Source organism: Pholcus phalangioides, unplaced genomic scaffold, assembly GCF_987345545.1.
Source record: "Pholcus phalangioides strain wild (caught in Gottingen) unplaced genomic scaffold, Ppha-v1.0 ptg000015l_1, whole genome shotgun sequence".
Lineage (NCBI taxonomy): Eukaryota > Metazoa > Arthropoda > Arachnida > Araneae > Pholcidae > Pholcus > Pholcus phalangioides.
The window spans coordinates 41,338,975-41,362,475 of record NW_028301608.1 but is presented as its reverse complement, the minus strand read 5'-3'; the positions used below and the strand labels follow the sequence as shown (position 1 = coordinate 41,362,475).

The 23,501-nt window shown below is 35.0% G+C and overlaps 1 protein-coding gene across 3 annotated transcripts in view; it reads left to right on the top strand.

Annotated features, from left to right (window-relative positions):
• Positions 1 to 23,501, top strand: part of LOC149076042 (irregular chiasm C-roughest protein-like) — a 532,693-nt gene that overhangs the window by 373,530 nt on the left and 135,662 nt on the right. For 2 of the 3 annotated variants that reach the window (XM_089243566.1, XM_089243567.1), the window contains one exon: positions 857 to 942. The gene's annotated coding sequence lies outside the window, so the exon portion shown is untranslated. Of the gene's footprint in view, positions 1 to 856; positions 943 to 16,496; positions 17,195 to 23,501 lie in introns of those variants that run through there. The other variant, XM_089243568.1, reaches the window with a different exon arrangement.

Genomic DNA, 23,501 nt, shown 5'->3' with positions numbered 1-23,501 from the left:
ACATTCTGTTAGTTGTTTCGCCCTGTATAGTAGGTTCATTGTATAGTGGTTTAGCTCGATTAAATCCTTGAAGTTAAAAAAAATTCTACGGTGAGAAAAAGCAATCAACACATTTGTGCATTCAGAGTCTGAAAGAAAGAGAAAGGGATAATTATTCAAGGCTACCTAGATCAACTCGTGGGCCTCGGGCCATAAATATTTTTAGGGCAAGTTTCCAACTTTTTACTATTTTTAAAATTCACTGTTTCGCCGTAAAACACGGTATGGTGACTGCCAATAACGAAATTTTACCAAATGTTGATAATGTTGATTACCGAAACAAAAAGTATAATGAAAGTTCTGGAAAATAAATCTGCAATTATATATATATATATATGTTTTGTTAACCCTCCCGGTAAAGTTGCTGATCTCTATTATTGTTTGAAATTTTCGTTACATTATTCAATTATGCTTTGAACCATTTAATTTCATTATGGCCGTGAATAGATATTAAAAAATACACTCAAGTGGGGCCCTCGCTTACCAAAAGGTTGAGCGTCCGTGATTTATTGCATGACGATTTAAAATTTAAATCCAATAATATTTCTTCTTTCAAAAAGTAATATTTTTCATTATTGGTAGATAGAAAATGAGAAAATAGCAATCTTATTTTATTGAATATAGATTATTTATAAAATTAGAGTGCATATTGTTTTATATGTAATTAATATTAAATTATTTTTGAATGATAATAATTATTTGAACATCTTATTAAGTCCTATTTGATTTGAACCAACGCTATCCTGTTCATATAAAAAGTTTTTGTTACATAATATACAATTTTGATATTAATATTATCAATATTTTCATTTTTCAGAATTGCCAGTGCAACAAGCCGTGACTCTGTTATTACCTAAATGGTATTAAGAGTGTAAAACTTCCTGTTGAAGGAAGATCATCAAGGTAATTTTTGTATAAATTTCATTCACCATTATGTATTTTAGCAATATTTCAGTATATTTTTGCCTGGTGAAAACCCCATACCATGCTTATGCATTTTGTTTACAGAATCAACAGTGTTAGTTTTTTGATAATCATCAGATAAAAATTTAAATTTATGCTTTTAGTTTTGGATGTACGACTATGTCTTAGTGAAATTATATTTATGAAGTCATCCAAATCGTTTGAAAATTTTTAAAACTATTTTATATTTAAAGTTATTGATGGTATTCTATATTTTGCATCATATTTGATACGGGTAGCTTTTAAATATTTTTATAGGCTTCTGGTCATCAAAAAAAATTTATTATTTATTTTTTTATAAATTCAATTCCCCAAATCATCTTTTTCAGTTTATTGAATTATTACCCTTTTTATTTTCTTATGCCTTTTATTTTTATTTCTCGATGTAATTCACTTCATTCTGGGCAAAAACTACTTTCTCGAAATCACATGACTATATTCGCAAAATGATCGACTCCCAGTGACTATACTCTCAAAATATATTTCTTCACTGTATTTGCTAAACAACCTAAAAATAAAATGATCCCAAAATCAGTCATCTACTTCAAAATCATTCCTTTCACTAATTTTCTCAAAATTATCAGCTTTCTTTAATGATGTCAGATTACCTCTCCCTTTATTTTCAAAATCATCAACTTTATGCTCAAAATAGACGCGAACTTACCAACTTCAATCTTAAAAAAAAAATCTAAGAAAATAAATTTTTTATTTATTTTTTCTATTAATTTTTTTTAAAAAAAAATGGGTATTTTAAATTTATTATTATTTTAAATATTATACTTAAAACCCCAGACTTTATATTCTTAAAATAACTTTAATATCTAATAATTAATCTTAAAATAACTTTAATATTTAATAATTAATCTTAAAAAAACTTTAATATCTAATAATTAATATTAAAATAACTTTAATATCTAATAATTAATCTTAAAATAACTTTAATATCTAATAATTAATCTTAAATTAACTTTATTATCTAATAATTAATCTTAAAATAACTGTAATACTTAATCTAACTATTTTTTTTAAAAAGTTCATTCTTAAAATACTTTTTAACCCTTAGAAAAATTCCCAAAGAAAACAAGTATATCCGTACAAAAAATATCAAAAGTATGAATTTTATTTTTAAGAAATACTGAAATTATCATGTTATTCTTAAAATAATTTCAAAAATCAGCCACATACTTAATTTCAGAATCACCCACTTACAATTCGAAATATCTAATTCACTATTGAAATCACCAGTTTTTCACCCACTCAAATTATACATTCATCGCATTCAAGATTAGCTCAATTGTTTAAATTATCATGTAAAAAAAAAAATAGTACAACACACAAAGTGTAGTAAGAAAAGACGAACAAAGAATCGGGAGAGAAAGAAAAATCGAAAACAATCCTATTTTTTCCTGGAATATTTTTTTTTTCCTTTGTTAAGCGAAGAAAAAACATAAAAACAGAAGATAAAAGAAAAGAAAAAAGATAAATACAACGAAAGAAAACAAGAGACGGGGGAAAAAAAATGCTAGTAAATACCCTACAAATTAAAGAGATTTTCTGCACTGATGGATCCTCGCACAACACATAAGAAAAGAACAAAAAACAGAAAAATTGCTGGACGACAAAGAACAAAGTTTCTTCCTTTTTCTTTACTTTTCCGGGATAACGAACTTTAGACAGGATAAGATAGAAGAATAAAGGAATAAAAAAAAAAAATAAGAATAAAAGGGGGGAAAAAATGCTAGGAGTTGGAGATGAACCGGAGTAATTTACCGAAGAAAAATTTTTCCGACACCCATGGATAACGTGCCGCAAGAAAAGCGTGACATTGGCTCTCCGTGACACCAATGGGATTCGAAACCACGGATAAATGTATAAAAGAGCCGCCAAAAGAAAAATAAGAAATTCCTCCAAAAAAAAAAAAGAAATTCCAAGAGATCTCATGAAATATGTATAGATTCTCAGTAGTATCTATCCCCTCTTTTCCACATTCTATCCTTAGTGTTCAAGTATGGCTTTGGTCAGAACCCGCTGATTTCGAGTGGCGATCCGTAAGATTCGATCCCGAATGAAGTCCGATTTCTTACTCTTTTTTTTTTTCTTCTTCTCTTTTTCATAATTTTCCTTTCTGACATCTCGTGTTTAGCACGTTACGGAGTCACGTCATAGCCCTGGGTTCGTGAGATATCTTTTTTGGAGCTTTTTTGACACTACGCCTGTTCCGAAATGAATACATGTAACAGCGTAGGTGGTGGTTGTTGTGCTTGCATTCGTATATGCATCATCTTTCCGTCCGTCGTCCATGGATTGATACATTCAGCTCTGATAAGGTGCTACTCCGATTGTATTGGTGGGTTGTAGTTTTTTTGTGGAATGCTCCGTCACGTTTTTCTTGGAATTGCATTAGATGCATGAAGTATGTGTATACATATACGAGTACATACCTCTTTCTTTTCCTTGAAAAAAAAGCCGCTGTTTTTTGCGATATACAGTCCGCCCCGCTCGGATACCAACGATTCTAACACATGATATCCGATTATTCGGGGGAAAAAATTCAATTGCCATTTTACAACGTTAGTATAGTTTGTCTTTGGTAAACTGATGAAAGATCAATGTAGAGCTTCTCGAATATATCTGATATCAAATATGAAATAGACATTGTATTTGATTATAAGTTGCATCGAGTTGATGGCTGTCTTCATGGGGAGAACGACGCGAGTGATTTGATACCCGCGTGCACGGGGCAAGGGGAGCCACCAGTATAAATTTTTGCTACCTTTTCCCACACAACTCTGCCTCTTTTGCGGTAATGGAAGTAAGGTGCTTTGCATCAGTCGGGGATTGTGAGCGGTTCTATCTATCCATCTATCTATTTGATTATAATGATCACGATCATAATACCCAAGATGTCTACTTTTCATTATGAAAGTTAGCGCCCTCTATTGGCTCGACAAGCAACAAAAATAAAATAATTAAATGTAAGTATTGAAGACAACTTGATTACTTGGAGGGCAGTACCTACTCTCAAATGTATTTATCTCAACATAGTATAACAAATTTTCCATCAATTCATATGTTTTACTGAATAAATACATTATGTGTACAGTGGTTGATGTGTATTGAAAGTTGGCGTGTGAAGCGTATTATTCGATCAATCGGCGAAAACTTTTATAAATTATCATATTAAGCGGGTACCTCTTTAATATATTGTCTTTATAGGAAAAATTTGGTGCCAGAGGATTTTATCCGTTTAAGCGGGGTACCCGTTATGTGATCCAACGGAGCCGACTGTACTTGCATTTTCCGGATATCCATAATGATATCCATCAAGCATATTGCGTTCATGACATTATTGAAAGGGATATGTACATGAACAGTTTGAGACGTTGTGTTGATTGCATGGTCTGCATAGTGAGATCTGTCGATAAAATATGCGTACCAATTAGAGGCATCCGAATAAGGCCTAAAAAGAAATAATTCTTTGGCTAGCCGGTATATGTATGGCGTTTAGCAGATCGACCGTAATTCTGACTCAGTGGCTGGAAGTCCATTATTATTGATAATGTAAGTCTTTTGGTGTATGTATGACGAACTCAAATAAAACCTCGGTTCTGTCAGATGGTTCTTGAGGAAGAGAGGAAACAATTAATAATCATCAGGTGACAGATCCGGACTGTAGGGCGGGTGTTCCAGTACTTCTCTCCCTCCCAATAAAACTAGGAAATAAAGTAGGTTTTTTTTGCTGGGGCTCATGTACTGCCGGAAACACATTATTCAGAACGTTATTTCTGTTCTTTTGTTCAACAACTTGTCCTTGAAACAGCCTAGCAGTAACTTACTGTATAACTACTGCTACTAAACCACACATGAACCTCGTACACGTCCCTCTGCGAAATTTCTTACGGATCGGTACACGCCATCTACCTTCCATATTTTGAAGTGAAGATGGTAAATGCTTGAACTTTTCGTGTTATGTAAGTATCATGTTGAAGGCCTGCTTGCTCTCTGCTGAGAGACGTTTTCAATTTCAGTGTGGCTGTTAACGGTGGTTCAGTGTTAAAGGAACTCAATCAGCAGTGATGCTTGCTTGATTATCATCGAAGAATATGGCGAAGCTAAAACTGGGAGAATGAGCCAGACGGTCGGCCTATTTTTACTGCTTACAGTGGCCATATTTCATCGGGGAAAGTACGGAAATTAGCATACTAAATACGGGAGAAAACGGAATGTCACTTGAAACGAATTAAAAGTTGTCAAATGTTGGTGGTATTGATAACCATTGCTAAAATTACCAGATATTTCATCACGAACACTTCCAGTTAATGGCAAAAAAAAGTTAACCTTCACAAGTGTGAATCTGCAATAAAATAAGTATACATTATTTCATCTTAAAAACTTAATGTTGTGAGAGAATATGCGAGTTGAATATTTGTATTATATTAAATCATAAAGTTATGAAATCAGCTTCGTCCATGATTTCAGTTCAGATGAAATTAAGGGACATTCGAAAAAAAAGGGACATTTTAATTTTAAAAAAAGTCAGGACAGCTCGAAATATGGAAAAATGTCCCATGTAAAAAAAGCCATATATTCACTCTCTAGTATTGCTTTCGACACGGACTGACTCTCTACCGGAAGTATATTGCCATGCTTACGTATAAGGGTGCATTCACATCTACAGACACTCCCCGTGTCGTGTCAGACCCTACAACCATTCTTTAACATAAAAATGTCTGTCTGCGCCTGTAGATATGAATACGTTCATTAATTTTATGTTAAAGAATGTTTGCTGTGTCTGACACGACACGCTGGGTGTCTGTAGATGTGAGTTCACCCTAATGCGTATCACCCGCAATGCAATGAGCCGAATATTCTGTGCATTCTTCTTTAGGCCTGATCATCTATTTATTTGACCGCGCTTAATAATTCTACCTCCAAGAAAATATCCGAAAATTCTAGAACGATTCTCTCTTATTTTTCTCAATCAGTATTTGTCCTCATACATATCGAAATTAGCTGAATAGCCGCAAATGCTGCTTAACAGATCAGAGGTCTGACCTGGTAAATATACGTGATGTATACCTTACTAAAGCACATGGAAACACAATTGGACACAACTTTACTCTCTGGAGTCTTTTTTCTAACTTTGTTTATCGGTAGGGTAGCAATCACAAATGTGACGTGGAATACTACCTCACACGCTTTTACATGATCGATTTCTAGGGGAAACGCTTATCGCACATCGTAATCATTGCGAGGGAGAGGAATTTTTCGGTTTCAATGATTAATCGTTCGCCCAGATCGGGTGGCCTCGGTTAAGATCACGCAATGTGTAATGTGATCGAATCTCTTGGTACATATACGTACATATTCTTTTTTTATTTTCCTCCCCAACCGTCGAATATTCATATCCTGATCACACAAGGGTTAATGAGTTACACGAGCACAAGCGCTCCGTTTCCTGACCGCTAATGAGACAAGTCGATATTTTAATAACGTGTTTGCAAATGACTGTCAATTTGTGGAGTAAATGTCATGACGAAGCACTCAGAGTGCTCACATTCCTCTCTTTTTCCACCCAACCGTAATGGTTTTCGGTAACATCAAGATTGTTTTGTTTTTTTTTGTTCAATATGTGTACAGTATATGGTCACATGCTCAAGTTGGTTTTGTAGATAACAACTGCTACGAATAACCATTATTTGGTACTAATAATGATTTCTATTTATGAAATTAAATTATGATTTACGCTGAAGCAATCAAGTGATCAATGAAAAAAAAAAAGACCTCTTCATATTTTTATCTATTGAATCATGTTGAGTAGATATTATTGAACCGATTCTGGGTGGACTTGAATGGTACAAGTTATAATGTACATCACGCAGATTTAGCAGAGTCATTTTTTATGAGCCATTTTCAGAAATAACTATTATGACATTTTAAAAAACGTGATTATAGTTTTTGTTTATTAACTAGTAAATAAATTATATTACAATTGTAAATAGCACAGTATAGGCCTGCTGTATTTAGTTTAATGACATCGCCGCTGTGATGGTCACGTGGTGACGAACCTGCATCGCGTTTACCCGGATTCGAATTCCACCTGCCCCACAGTGGTAGTCGGCTAAGTGGTTTTAGTGTGGTTCCTAACATCGACGCACGAATGCGAGCCGACCTCCCTATTAAAAAAAGTCTCGCCACAGAAAGCAATGGCTTACAACGCTGCAGATATCCAATCATTTCACTTCTGAAATACAGGTGGCAGCACTGAAAAGTCAGATCAGTATCACATTGGATACTCACTTAGACTATAAGGTACACACTCAAGCTTCCGGCACAACTCACTCGGTAGTGAATTGCCCATGACGATAGAACGGAGTTGTGCTCGGTTAGAAAGAAAGTTTAGTGACATGCGGGGAGTGAGAGGGGAAGCAAAAAAGGCAAAATGCAGACTTGATCCGGTTGTCAACTGTTTGACTAGCTGTGGTGGTCGAGTGGTTATAGTGACGGACTCGCGATGCGAGGATCCGGGTTCGAACCCCACAGTGGTGGTCGGCTGGAGTTGGTTTTCTGTGGTTCCCAACTTCAAGGCGCAAATGCGAGCCGATCTCCCCGTTAAAAAGTCTCGCCACAGAGAGCAACAGTCCTACAACGAATAATCATTCAATCATAACACTTCACTCATAGTTTGAAAAACTGGTGGCAGATGGCAGCACTACACATAACAAACATTACAGAGAAACAAAAAACTTCACGTCAGGATTCACTACACGTACACGGACATTCCCGCATGTACCGATTCGTTGGGGGTTCCATGGGGGGTTGAGGGCGGGGTGCATGTGTGGTGTAGCAGTAGTAGGTAGGGCTCGTAGGTAGGGTAAAAAAGGGTTCGGGGATCCATGATGTTCTTAAGTCAGCCACCTCGTTGGGCAATTTGCCTGTTGTGGCGTTGTATTTGTATTTGTATTTATACATGGAGTCATAAGCGTACGACGGATTTTCTCGGGGGAACGTTCCACTCTTTTTGTTCTGCTGGTTTTTTTTTCCCTGCAAAATAGCGCTATAAGCTTAGTCCATGTTGCAAAAAAAATTCATGAAAATCTGAAATAAGGGGGGTGTGTTTAACGTATTGCCATGCGTGTAGTATGGATTAATGGTCCACTGGCCTCATTAAAATGTCAAATGTTGCCGCGCTGTGTCAACGGTTGGAAGAGCTTTACTTAGACAATATTTTTAGACAATATTTTAGGACTACCTTTGTTTAACACACATTCCAGGGTCCAAGAGGTCCAGGCTCCTCCCTTAATACAGCTGAAGCAATTCGTAAGAAGAACTTCCGGACCAGAAAAATATTGGCTTTATATGCTATTTAGGGAGGTTTGACTGTATCTAATAGATAAATTGTATGGCTCACTGTCTTCAGTTAAATTTCTAAAATGATAAAATGACAAGGGTGAGTTGAAACGTCGAAGAGCACTTTGTTCAATCTTAATTGCTTCGACAAAAATTCGAACGTAAATTTGTTTTGGAACATAAAGCTCTCAGTGTTTGTAGTGCAGAAAAAAAAAATATATCGTAAAATGAGAAGAAAGGCTCGCCAAATTGACATGCTGTTTGGTGTCATTAATGACTAGGTACTCAATATTTGGTGAATTCGGTCATTTATTTACGCAGTAAACAAAGCATTTCTTCATTATTTGGCACGACAATCGAAACCTTAATGCGTTAAATGTTCGGGAAGTGCCGACATCTATTTTGAAATTGAAATAAAAAATTAGCAAATCAAGTAAATATTTTTTCTGGGTGTATGTGATTTTATATTGGTGGTCGAGTGTTTTCTGTTGCAACAAGAATTTTTCGAACATAATATCAGCTCGTATTCATATTTCAAATCGGCAAATAAAACACAAAAATGATAATCCTGCAATACTGGTTTTTAAAAACATTAAATAACATTAATAAGAATTGATTAAATAATTATTTCATATTGCTGAGATCAATCATTGATATCCTCCCTTTGACTCTCACGAGCATGTGAAATTTATCGTTCTTAATTCTTTTAACGTCTAACGTTTATCGAATATTTTATGAATTTTCCTTACATTTCCAACATTTCGAAAAAAGAAATTACTTATATCAGATAAAAAAAAAAGTAAATTATGTCTCTATTCATCCACAAACAAGTTTAAAGCACTAAAAATTAAGTTACGGCATCGATATATATATAAAAATAGAATATCTGCAGAATTTTTCTTATTAAAAAGAGAAAATTCGCTTCAAGCATTAAAGCGATTCTCTCCTCGACATTCAAAAATCCATTTTGTAGTAGCAACTCGCAAATTTATATAATAGAACAAGAATAAGAAAACAGCGCGCGCGCTTCCCAGAAAAACAAAAAAAAACCACGAATCTTAAATTTGGCCGCAAAACAACAGCGAAAACAATTTTCGCAGTCGGTAATTTTCTTTCGGCACGCTTATTTTAATATTTTGCATTTGCATTTACATATTGCATGATGATGGCTGCAGCGGCAGTGTGGAGACACCATCTCTTCCCTCATAGAGAGCGTTATTATATATACTGGTCTCCAAAAACAGAAAACGTGTCTAGTAGGATGGTGATGTTGCTGCTTGGAGGGAATAGTGCCTTGTGCAACTGACGATTCCGTTTTGGCTAAAGGCTCTTCTAGAACATCCCTAATAGCGATGGTGTAAAATGGTAGGTAGATGGTGGAAACGCGTACGCACACAGAAATGCTTCAGTTCAGTGCCATCTTTAAACACCCGTTTACAGATCCTACGCACAAGTTTGTAGTACCTCACTACAACGGGAGTTCCTTTCCATTCTGCATTGCGTCTTCTACGCTGCATATTATTTGCTCGCCCGCGGTAACGCTTCAGTTAAATATGCAAGATTTCGAAAGCTACGAAGTGTGGGTAGTGATGGCGGTTGGTAAGGAAACAGAGCACAGAGAATTGTGGAAATTGTTAGGAGAGAAGAGATGGTCGGAGAGAGAGAGAGAGAGAGTTGGACGCCTGATTACGGCAGCAGCAGCGCAGTAGTATATGTCATTCCTCCATATCACACCGAAGAGTCCGGCAGTTGTAAATGGTTTGCAAATGAGGCTCTGGTCGGAGTTTCCTCGACTATATGTATATGTAATGCGTGAATTAGGCTGATGGTAGATGGTTTGAAAGCTGAGAGCAAGGAGAAATGTTCTCTCATTGGTAGTTTGGGATAAAGGGGGAGGGAGAGACGATCGGATTTTAATCCTTTACAGTTTCAACGCGCAAGGGTTTTGGTGACAGTTCGTTAAAGCTCTGTCTATCTGTCTGTCTCTTGCCTCACCGTTTCGACTATGTCGTAAACGTTTAAAAATCATCCCGCCGCAAACCTGAGAGCAATTTAGCACGAAACGTTTTAAGAGAGACAGTGTGTGTGTGTGTGTGCATGCGAGTGAATGTGTTTGTTATGCGTGTGATTGCTGGAGTGACGATTAGCTAAGACATTATCGACCGCTTATTTGCAACTTCCGCGCCTGAATTCTAATAATGGTGTCGATATTATCGACTTCTTAGTCGATAAAATATAAACTGAATCAGTCTGATACTTCTTCCCGAAGTCTCGAGATAGATATACCATTCTGTTTGTCAATCCCTCTGCAATAAGGAAAATTCACATTTGAAATCAAACTTGATTGAATTACAGTACTCTGTGAATGCATCTTTTAAAAAATAATTAGTCGTTCGAATGAGTCATTTGTGTTTTAAAGTTTTGTTTAATAGCACATGCGACTTTTCCACCGACTTTTATAACGCCCACATAGCTTTTACTAAAATATTGCCAGTCAGTGACTATTAGTTAAATCAGTTACATTCTGCTCCATATTACTCTCTGATGAAAGGAAAACTTTTACTCTCTGGTAAAAGAAGTAAAAAAAATGTGTTTCTAACCATGTTCAGCTTTTTAATTGATTTTGCACAATATCGTGGGTTACGCTAATGTGCATTTCTTACAGGAACTGCAGTGTACCATGAAAAGAAAAGATATTGAAATTTTAAATAGTTTGTGTTGGACTATTGACATTGGTGGGGCGTTACCCAGATGGATATGCATCTGTAAATGGGGAGGAGGAAAGATGACGAATGATAAGATAATGTAAAATGCAAAATGAATTTGGCCGAATCGATTGTTGGGGTTTGGGGTTAATAGATTAAACGTTGCCTTTGTTACAACAATTAGGGACACAAATTAATTGCATAGAACAGAGTGCTTAAATGCAAATCGGGATGACATACATAATTTTCAACATCATAACGACAATGCACCTATCCATTGCGCGAGAGAATTATTAAATTAAACGGCTTCTGCTCTTAAGATTCAATGTGTTTCGGATAATAGAGATTTTTAACGTTTTCATAAATAATAATAAAACAAAATCCATAATATGACACGCGGTGATTGAAAGAAATTTCTTGATTATAAATTGTTAATTGTTTTGTACAATTCTTTGGACTGGTTTGTGAATAGTTATCGGAATTATATACCTCGATTCTAAAGTGTTATTCTCATATGAAGTTATAAAGTATTATAACCTTTCCTGCGACGTTCCCATGTAAAGCGCAATCACTTCAAAAGAAATCTCCAAAAAATCGTCTTCAAATTAAAGGGAAAAAAATAAAATAGCTGTTTGTATTGTTTTCAATGATTATCAAAACACTATTATCCTCCTAATGTCCAAGACATGCTGTCTTCGCTCTACAGGTACACACATTTTTAACAGTTTTTAATGGTTTTAATCAATCTTTTTTTAAGTAAAGACGAGCTATATGTGCAAGGGGTATCTATATCTAACACAAATAGTCTTAGTAATGATATAGACGCAAATTAATTAATCAATTAATTGGACTTTCCTTCTTAGAAGGTATTTCGGCATACAATGAACACAAATCAATCAAAAAAATTTTAATGGTTAGCTTTAGCTCAAGTTTGAAGAGGGTACAATAACATGGTTCTCCTTACATCAGAAAGTTGTTAACCGTTTGGAAAGTGTGAATCAACAAAGTGATTCGGTAGCCTGCATGATCATGAAATGAAATTGGTCATAATTTGTTTTGTTTTTTAAATACCTTAATAAAATTTAACTAAGGTATAATTTGTCATCGTGCGCAAAAAATAGTCATGATGCGACAAAAATGATCAATGACATCGTATCTATAAAATAGCTTTGACTGTATAGCATGCCCAAGCAGCTACGTATACTTTTTTTCTCCATCATTTTGCCGGCTTCTAATGTCACAGATTTCTAACACTTTATATGGGCTTTACCCGGCATATGCAATAAATATTGTTACATTTAAAATTATTTTTTAAAAAATAAATAAATAAAGTCATTTTCTCACGGTCTTGAAAAAACTGCTTCGTCCACGTACTTAAATTACAGCTACCCATTATGCAATACATACAAGTAGTATTCCTTTAAAATAACAACTTAAGTCAAACATCATTGTCTAGCGATAAGGACAACAAAATGCATTTCTAAAAATAGTTATAAATCCTCAGACTCTAGAGATTAGTTTGATAAAAATTATCCATACTATAATCATTAATTTTAAACTTCATTAATTTTTTTAACTTCATGCAGTAAACTGCTCTTAAATGATTAAATATTTCCCACGGACAATAATTCTAATTTAATTTTTATACTCAAAAATGGCCCATTCTAATAAATAAATTATTTTATTATAAAGTAGGGAAGAAATGAAAATACAATTTTTAGAAGAATAATACATATAAGTACGTCTCAAAAAAAAACTCTTTTATTTTTATTTTTGTGAGAAATGTCATTAAACAAATTTAATTTCAAGGAAATCAACTGAAAACTACGAGAATTGTCTGAAGAAACATCTCGTTGCTTAATAATTGTAAGATTTTTTTCCCCTTCTCCCCCATTATTATTATTATTATTATTTCTGTTATTGCGCTGCAATTAAAATCGCTCGTTTCTTCTGAAAATTTTAATATTTAATAAGAGTATGTTTGTTTTTATCTTTTAAAAAAATTATTTAAAAAAATTGTATTCATTTTTTTTTAATATTTATATATGGCTGAAATGTTTTTTATAAATTCCATTATTTTCTCCTCATTATTTTATGACGGATATCGCAATGATTTCTTGTAAATAATTATTTCAAGCAGTTGAAAAAAATGTAGTTTTACTTATTTTTAGTTACATATTATTTTACGAGTTTCGTCAGTATCATGGAGATCGATAAATTTCTAAGGCGTAATAACTAGATATAAGTACAATATCATATCTTAGCAGGGCCTTTTGTGTTCTGCGGATAACCCTTGATCTAACCCTTTGTGTCAATAAGACGACGGCAAAGGACCCCGTGTGCCAATATGAGAGAGCCCATGGATTCCTTCAAAGACTAGCATATAATAATTTAAGAACAATAAATTAACTGTTTTCTCCTCGAAGATCATGGACTCCCCCCCCCCCTTCCGAAACCCTTCCAAGGACCCCAAGGGATACGTTGACCGTGGTTGAGAACCACTGATCTATTAGGGGTGATCCTTTGCTCTCTCAACAAAACAATAGAGATAACTGTTCACATGGTGACCCTGCGTTAACGAAATCTGGCTAGTTCGATAATTGACCGTCGCAACCCCGACTTTATGTACGTACCTTCTGGTATACTTTAGACTTTGGTGGATGAAACTGCAATACGCGAAGTGGTTTCTGATATCGTCAATCAGATACATTCCTATGCAATGCAAGGGCATGCTGCGGACCTTTATCGAAGTTACTATATTTCGGCTCTGAAATACATCCGTAGATTAAATTGCAGTTAGCAATCATCTTAATGCCCTATCACCACTATATTTTGTGGAAAGAGTCATCATCGCCCTTTTTATTATAACAACAAGTGGTTGATGCTGTCTCGAGTTTCAAGACTGGTTATATCGCTGGAAATCTGCTAAAAGTTTGAGTGTATCTTCAAAATCCATCACTGCATGTCTTTCCACAAATTAATCGAGAACCAGGTGGGAGATTTCTATCGCTGTCGAAGAGATAATAATCTCACAGCATATCTTGGGAAATATTAGAAATATCACTGCATTTGATCGAATTGACAGTACCACATTGTAACTATCCTAAGAAAATCATGACATTCGTTAACTATATCTCATCATAATCTACAAATTTTTCCGCATCATGCCAGTTTACGAATATCTTCGTAGTGTCACGATGGCATTATCATTCTTCTCAGATAGCATTATGTCACTAAGAGAATCTTGGCATCGATACAAGTTTTCATGTATCCCCCACCCGATTCGAGGATTACAACCCATCGGAATGTGTTATCGTAACACTAAAGAGTGACAAACATCCCGACACGGAATCCAGATCAAAAATATAAAAGAAAACTGAACAGATCTATGATATGAACACAAAAGGGGTTGCACATTAAGATAGACGACACACACAAAAAGAAGTGTTTGGTTTGAACCATGTGCTTGCTCTAATAACCATAACACATTGAATGAGGAAAGAAAAACAAAGTCCATCAAAAGTTGTCTTTGTCTGGATCAAGACTACTACCAGAAGGCCTCGGCATAAAGAACGTCTTGTTTCAAGAAAAATCCTCTCTCCCTTGCACGTTTGAGTGTGTGTGTGTGTGTGTAGGAGGAGAAGGAGAGGCCCCACAGCCTACAGCTTGGGTACCATGGATGGGAAAAGAGTAGGGACATCCCCGGATATCACGTGACTTGAGCACATGTGGTCCAAGAGAGCTGGAAAGAGTCGGAGGAGGGGGAGAACTGAAAGTTCAGTGAAGGAATATGGCATGGTAGGGAGAAAAAGTGTGTAACTGGATCGTAAGCCAGGGTGCTGCTGCTTCAAGATCAAGACGAGGAGGAGAAGGAGGAGATTAGCTCTTCCAACAACACTTGGGAACAGTTAGGCTAGAAGGGGGCACAGACAGGCAGAATACGATAGAACTCAAAGAGAGAGGGAAAAAAACAGTAAGATATGTCTCACTCTTTATTTTTTAGCTCTTACCTCCCATGAGGGCCCATAGACAAATACAATGTAGAAGAATCGGCGGAAATACCCACGAACTTTTCTTAGCAGTCTTTTGGTAACATCTTCCTGTTGATGTTATTCAGTTTCACTGGCTGCATAAAGTCCATGATTGAAATAGCAGAATTGGAATCCCGGAAAATAGCAGAATTGGAATCCTGGAAAATAGCATAATTAGAACGCTTCCCAATATTGAAAAATTTGAATGCATTGAGACTAAATCTGAACATGAAAAGGAATGAGATCTGATTGATCAGGGTTTTTAGCTTTGCTATTTCGTCGCGCATCCTCGTGTTGAAAATACATTTAACGAATCAAAAATCAAAAAATTAAAACCTCCCAAAATCTAAGTTGCTCTTCCCTTTTAATGCGAACTTTGCAGTTCTCTTTGCAATGTGCGATCTGAAATTGATGAACCTTGCAGTGATCGAACGTCTTGACAATTTGCATAAATTCTTGCAGGGCTCCAAATAATTATTATTTAGCTGGGACTAATTTAAGTGAATAAATTGGTCCCAACTATACGCGACATCAAACAACTTTTATTTCAACTAATCTATTTTTCGCACAAAAATTTCCACGTCCATTCAACACTTCAATTAGCAAGATTTGAAATTTCCAGAGGGGAATAATTTGAAGGGTTATATTAAGCAAATAAAGTACCCTGAATGCTACTACATGACAAAAAAAAATTATTGTCAATTAAAAAAATATGGGTTGTTGCACTTTAGGGAAAACGCTGTATTTTATGTTTACATAAATTTGAATAGTTTAAGAATGGCATTTATTGTTTGCCAACTTACTTCTCTATCATTGTTGAAGAATGCACAGCAATATCTCTCTTCCACACATGCTGTTTCCCTCTAAAATGCAAAGGCTAAAAATCGTTCTTGCTTGGCTTGCCAAGAAATAGGAGGTGTGTGTACTTTTGAGCCATTCTGCTGGTAACTATAGAGCCTTTATGAACATCTTAGAAGTAAAAATCGAATGATTAGGAATTGCATAGAAGCATCAATGCAGAAACAAATTCAAAATATAAAATGTCGTTCACTTGAAGAATATAAGAAAACCATGTTGCATTTTGGAGAACAACGAAAATGTCAAATAAAGGGTTAACAAAGCACATTCATATTCGTTGATATTTCACATAAATTCAATGCATGAACGTAGTTTTCTTTGACGAATGTTTTCCGAAGGCAGTTACCATAAGGTAAAAATGTGTGTTAAAATGGTATATTATTGAAAGGAGTCATGAGACACTGAGACACTCCCACCGCTCACCATAATCACATTTTAGATTTGTTGCCGTTCCCCAATGACTAGGGAAAGTTAGCCCAAAAGGATCGCGACTTCTTGCTCTTCTGAGCTACCAAAAACACACACAGCACAACGCAGTCATGCCTTCCTTCCACAACACAAGAATCTTTGCCGAGATGAGACGCTACTCAAACTCCGTCTCGTAAGGCATCATCATCATCATCGTCTATGGATGGTTAAAGAGACGGGACGAGAGTCACTTCAAAACGTTGCTTTCCCAGAGATTGTATGTGCTAGAGAGTGTGTGTGAATGCGTGTCTGTGCGCGATTCTCTCACTCTCTTTCTCTCTTGGTCTCGGCGATTCCCTCCTAAAACCACCGCGCGATTTGCCGCTAAATTACACTCATTTATCAAGGAGGATTAGCATACTAATAAGGTGAAACCGTGTGTTGGCTAAACCAGTGAGAGAAAGGTCGAAAGCTGCGGCAAGCAACCATTGCTTTGAGAGAGAGTGAGAGGGGGGGGTATGCAAACAACCACACACACACACACCTCGTGTTGATGAGCTGCAAACACAAAATGTCCTCCCACGACGAGAAGTCCATCGTCTCTCGTCGTTTTGAATGAAATCTTGAACTCCGTTGTTATAAGAGAAGAAACACTATCGAAGTGAGACTTATCATCATCTGGATATCAGGAAATAAGAAGACTACGAATGTGATGATCAGCTGAAAATGGATACACCGATATCTGCCAATTTTCGATAAGGCGCAATGTGATATGCACAAAATATTTATGGATTGATTATAAAATAGCCCGCAAACGGATCGTTCTAAACACTGCCAAAGGTAAACTTTCATTTTAATATTTACCATACTCTTTTATATAGTAGACATGAAGAGATCTACAAGTGGTATCTTAACGTATTGGCTAACAAAACCCCGAATCGACGAAATGAAAACAAATTACACAATTCAAATGAATGAAAATCTTCAATGACTTAGGGCCCCTGTTTGATTTTGGGTCTTGTTAGCCAATACGTTAAGATGCCACGCGTAGTTGTAGGAGCCCCAAGTCCCTGTTGTAATATTTGCACCTCATATTATACAGTAATTAATTAACAATAAACTTTTAGAAATTATCTTTTAAAACCCGCGGTCACTAACTTTGGCGATTTTTTTAATTTGGTGGACCTCGTGCGGTATTAAAATTTACGACTATCTAAGGTTGGTGAACCATACTAACAGTGGGCTCGTCCAGTTTCTTGTAAGGGATTGTTTGTTGATTCTCCAACACATTCATGTCCATGAGCTTAGGTTCGAAATCTGATTAAAACTGAGGATTTGTTCGGTTTGTTATTTGGTTAATATGATTCCGCTCCTGTACCAAAGCAGTTCTTAGATCGTATATGGTTCTCGGAAAAGGTATGCGATTTTCAGTTGGCATCCCAGATATTTTTATCTAGGTTCAGGTATAGAAATCGGACTTATCTGCCGAATATACTCATTTTAAAGATTTCAATACAGCGTTCTTGCTCCATGTGGACGGGTGTAATCATTTATTGAAAGGAACCGATAGTCAACTGCGTCACTAAAAAAAAATCACTCATAAAGCTCTAAAAGATAGAGATCAACCAACCCTCTATACCTCAACCTAGTCAAATATCCTTGTTCAAAGACAGCCATCCAACATGATGTGTAAATAGACCCGGCGTTATTTGTCTACATATTTTGTACTTTAGGTTCGGAATTTTCTGAAATATTCGAAAAAAATACATATATTCACTCTTTTAATTTTGATCACCAGTGTATGTGTTGAATTCTCAGTTCAATTGCCACTTGATTATTCGAGCTTCACTCATTGTACAACCCGATAATTACAGTTAAATGCATAAGAAACCCTACTATTCAGTTCTAGCAGTGATCAAGCTATTTAAAGCGTTCTTATTGACGGTCGTCGGTAGCGATTAAACAGAGAGATATTCATTAAAGACAACATTTTTTTTAACGAAAAACAATAGAAATTAAATATTATTCGTAAATATACCTCTTTTCAATGGAGATCTTTTTTGATTTATTTTCAATGGATTTCCTGGAGAGAAGCGTACAGAGTGGAGTGGAATATTTACTGCAGAGGCATAATATATTGAATCCATTCGAATTGAAGAACCAATGGTTATGAATCTTAAATAACCCCTTCTCCAGCCCCCGAATCTATCTCAAGTACCACACTCTTCAATATTATCGGAAAGAAATATGTAAATATTAATCGTATATTTACGGAAAATTATTATTATTCTCTTGCATCGTATTTATTCTATTTATGCCAAAAATGTTTTCTTCATTGTAGTAGAAAAATGGTTTTAATTTAGAATTATGCGAACACACACACACAAATACAGCGGTATTTTCTTTCTTTCTTTCTTTCTTAATGTAATCATTAAATTTTGTTATTTACGTTCGGGAGAGTTATGGTTTAAACAAACTTCGAGTAATTTCTATTATTGTTTTACTGAATAATAAATACTGGGATTTTAGGGGGTTTTCAATGAGTAAAATGCACTACGGGGGGTGGGGTGCTCTCAAGCACTGTTGAATTAAGAGATATTACTGTGGCCGCATTCCATTAACCAATCAGAAAAATAAAAATTTCTAACATTTTTTCAAGCTTATTTCAGTTGCACTCATAAGAATTTTTCCTTCAAAATTTCTCGCATTCCGAATTTTTATTCAGTATCAGTTTCGTCTCTGGAAGATAGATGGATGCACCTGAACGCATAAATCCATGAAACTTATCGTATTTTAATGCATATAACTAATACCCTGAGATTTTTTTTTTTTGAGGGGGGGGGCTTTAAATTTGATAAAAGTTTTCATCAAAGATTTTTTTTATATTAAGATGTAGAAAAAAAAATATTTTTTAATCACCATAGATAGAAACCATTAAATTCCTCGTCACTCTCATCTGATACATCATAATCAGCTACATCAACTAGTTCATTATCGTCATCAGAGTCACTCTCACCTTAAATTGCGAGGAATTGGTGAGTAAAGGGATGCGTTGATGTTTCCTTATACACGTTAAAAATATAGCACATAAAATAAATAAAGTAAAATACATAGTTAAATTACACGGCAATAGAGATCACGTTTGTGTCCTGTTAGTAAGTAAAATTCAGAAAAATAGTACAGTAGTACAAAGTATAGGTAGAGAATCAAACCAGCGTGGGATTTTCATGGAGAATCCGTGCATCTATCCACACGCTTTCTGGGCCTGAATTCCAACTTCCACTGAAACCCATTTCTATGAAGAAATCAAAATATTCTTATAGGACACGTCTGCGGATTCCCTGAAAAATCGTTACTTTGAGAAATCTTAAAGTCGTAGAAATTGACCTCTCAAATTATCAAACCAATCAGAAAAGAATCTTTGGTCTATTGAACTTTTCATCTTTACCATTTTTCTGACGGGGAAAGTGGTACCATTCCTAGGTTAAAAATAGTGAGAACTCTTTCTCTTGTCTTTAACCCCGCCCCCCCCCCTATTTTGACGGTAGAGTTAAAAACTACCCTGTAAGTCTTTTTAAAAGAATATACTGTGTGTCCTGTAAGTCTTAATTCTGCCTTTATCTCATCGGCCGTTCGTCGTAGAGGAATAATTAAAATTTCAAAAATGTGCGAAATTTGTTTAAAAATCACTGTGTACCAGTTTCGAGAGTGAAAATACAATGTGTCATAAAGTAAAAATCTAAACTTTTATACAGTCCCCCGTCCTCCGACTTCGAGTAAGAAAGTTGTTGCGCTGTCTCTCCTGAGGACAACAAAAAACTTCCGTTCTTCAAAGTGCAATATTCGCAGAGATATTTGAATTCAAAAATCGGAGGGAAATTGAGAAATAAACAGCATAAACTAACGACCAATGCTTCTTTCCCTAATTTATTCTGTTCTTTATAAACTTTTCAACGGTTTTCGAATTCAAATATCTCAGAGAATGTTGCACTTAGAAACGTAAAAGTTTTTTGTTGGCCACAGGAGAGACAGGGCGACAACTCTCTAATTGAAAGTCGGAGAACGGGAGAACCATGTAATAAATTAGATTTTTTTTTACTTCATGGCATACTGTATTTTCACTCTCGAAACTGAGACAGAGTGATTCTTGACACATTTTGATCATCTTTTAAACTATAATCCTTACCTCTACGGCGAACGTTGATGAGATGAAGATTGAATTAGAACTTACAGGACACCCTGTATGTCGATAGAACAGACTTATGCTTTACATGCAAATTCCCTTAATTTTCGCGTTTACGTTTCGGAATCCAAACAGTATCGGTAATATCTTCAATCGACTTCAGCCAGAAATTCCCGGATATTACGCGATAAAAACTCATTTTCAAAGGATAGTCCCCACGTTTTTTTTTTCATTCGTGTCGATGAAAAGACGCAATTTCTTTTCCTTCCCGGGAAAAAAAAGGGGGAGGGGAGTGGTATTGCCCTAAAGATTTAGGAAAATCCCGTAAGTTTAAATCCAGTTCACGCTGGAATATTGTTTACGAAATTCAAGTAGACTGATTCTCTAGTGGCCTCTGATGGAAATTTCACATAGGGTGGAGAGATTCACTCAGAAAATTTCCAGTGAGAGACAACACACCAGCATCTCGTTTCGTTTCTTCCCAATATAATCTTTGGTAGCGGAGATTACGTTTTAAAAGACAAGTTCAATATCGAATTCTCTGAGACGAACGAAACTTTTCTCTCTCTCTCTCCCTCTTGGCCGTCCTTTTCACTGTGTCTGAGTCGATACAATTTCTGGTTACGATGTTCAAAACCCGGTCCGATTCTTACAGCCACCTCTTTAGAAATCCAATAAAACATTGTTTTCTACTGATCTTAATGACAAGAATGGAAGTAGGAGGTTGGAAAGTCCTTCTCTCCTTTTGAATAATGCATGATAAATAGCTAAGAGTGGTACATATATGTATAGTATGCCACATCGAACGCTTCTAAAGGATGGACTGGCTTTGAAGACCTCCTCCAACTCCTTACATCTAGTGGTGGATCTTCAAACAACTATCCCTCTTTTCAGTTAATATAGTGCATGGATAAGCTAGTCATTGGAAGAATCCTTTCCGTTATGGAAATTCGTAAAACTTGTATTAAACAATGACCGATTTTCTATTGTTTGACGAGTCCCTAATATGCACTGGATATCTCAATTTCGGTATTTTCTATGGGATATTGCTGAGATAACAGTTTGAGGGGTATGAGCTTATTGACTAAGAAGCCCGAATAAGGGAACGAATAAAAACACTCGACTTGTACGTAAGTATACTGTATACAATGAACTTCATCAAGACATACAAATAAATTAGAGTTATGAATACTGAGAAAATCGAGGATGTGTCACCAATTGTCACTAAAAAAGTGGAAGATGTTGCTAAAATATTTTTTTTAAAAACGCCAATGTGGGTGTAATGTACAGTAAAATGTATCTCCCGAAAAAAAATAATAGGGGGGGGGGCGCATGACAGATATATGTCAGATGAATAATCATATTTATAGTCATGACTGTAAGATTATCATGATTTTGTTATTTTAGTTCCTCAAAATTTTCTTCATCCACGAGTTCAGTACATTTAAAAAAATGGGACATTTTTATCAGAAAATTCTTGGGAGGTCAAAAATACCTGAATATCCCATGAAACACGGACCATACGGTCAATCTATACTTTATCCATTGCAGACTATAACAGCCCATTTGATTCTTCCTGCGACTATACCTGTGGTTTCCAGAATTCTCTGAAGTTAATGAATGACAGGAGAAAAAGGAAAAAAAATTCCTGTGAATAAAATTGTATCTTCTATATAAACAATTTATGTAAACATATTACCAGGCTCCCTTCAATATATGTGATTTTTCCCCCCGCGATATAAGAGAATTTCAGACTATTCTCACTTTACTAATTCCAAAATATATTTTTCTTAACATAATAAACATACGTAGAAAAAAAAAAACCAGCCTATTCAGAACGAAATTAAAAACAAATACGCACACAGTATAGCGTATTTAAGTTCGAAAGTTGAAAAAATTTCATTTGATTTTCAGGAAAGACGCGATGAAATTTCTTCTCAAAATAATTTTTTTAAGAGAAATATACTTTATGTTTAAACCAAAACATTAGTTCCGAGAAATATGAACAAATACACTGCAGTAGTGAATGGCTACACACACATGTATATAAGAAAAAATGAATACGATAAATAAATATACACGGTTGAATTTTACACACGCAAATATGATTTTTCACGCACCTTTCGTTTCATACTGCAAATATATTTCAACAGCCTTTGGCGATGGGAAGAAGATAAAAAGCCGATAAAAACAGAAAATATCAAAAATCTTACTGTACAAAAAAATTTTCTGGAAAATTTTTGTTTCGAGTATTTTATAATATTGAAAAAAAATGCATATTTTTTCATTACGTAACTGAATCTCGATGCGTCGGGGTTGTTTTTATTCGTGTGTGTGGAATCTTATCAATAAATTCAAACATTTCATTAATTTTTTTATTTATTTAAAAGACTCGAAAAAAAACACTGCGTCAAATTTAAAATTGTATCGACCAGAAAAGCATCATGAGTGCGTGTACATAAGAAAATTTACGTAAAAGAAATCCTTGACTATTGCAAATAAGGTCCTTGCATTTTAATGCGTTTCAACTCACATTTCAAATTAATAGAAATTCTACGATTTATGCTGAAATTGCTGTAAATAGGATTCTGCCCCTAAAAATAGCAATTGAGAAAAAATTTTAAATTAATTTTTTTATGGCAAACAAATATCAAACATTTACTTTTTTTCATCATACAAGAAGCAATTTATCCAATGATATTTGAATGATTTTTTTTTTGTGATATCTATCCACGATTAGAATTCTTGAATTTTTCCATTTTTTATGACTTTTTCTCTTTCTTCTGACACTTTGTCATTTTACTACAAAAAAAGTGAGAAAAATTTTCATTTTGGCAACATTTTCATTTAAGAAATTTAATTTTCAAATTTTCTCCAATTATTATTAAGCAACAATGAACGTATCACAACTCAAATTATGTCTAACCGTTGGTTATTTTACTTTCGATCTTCAAACAGACTAAA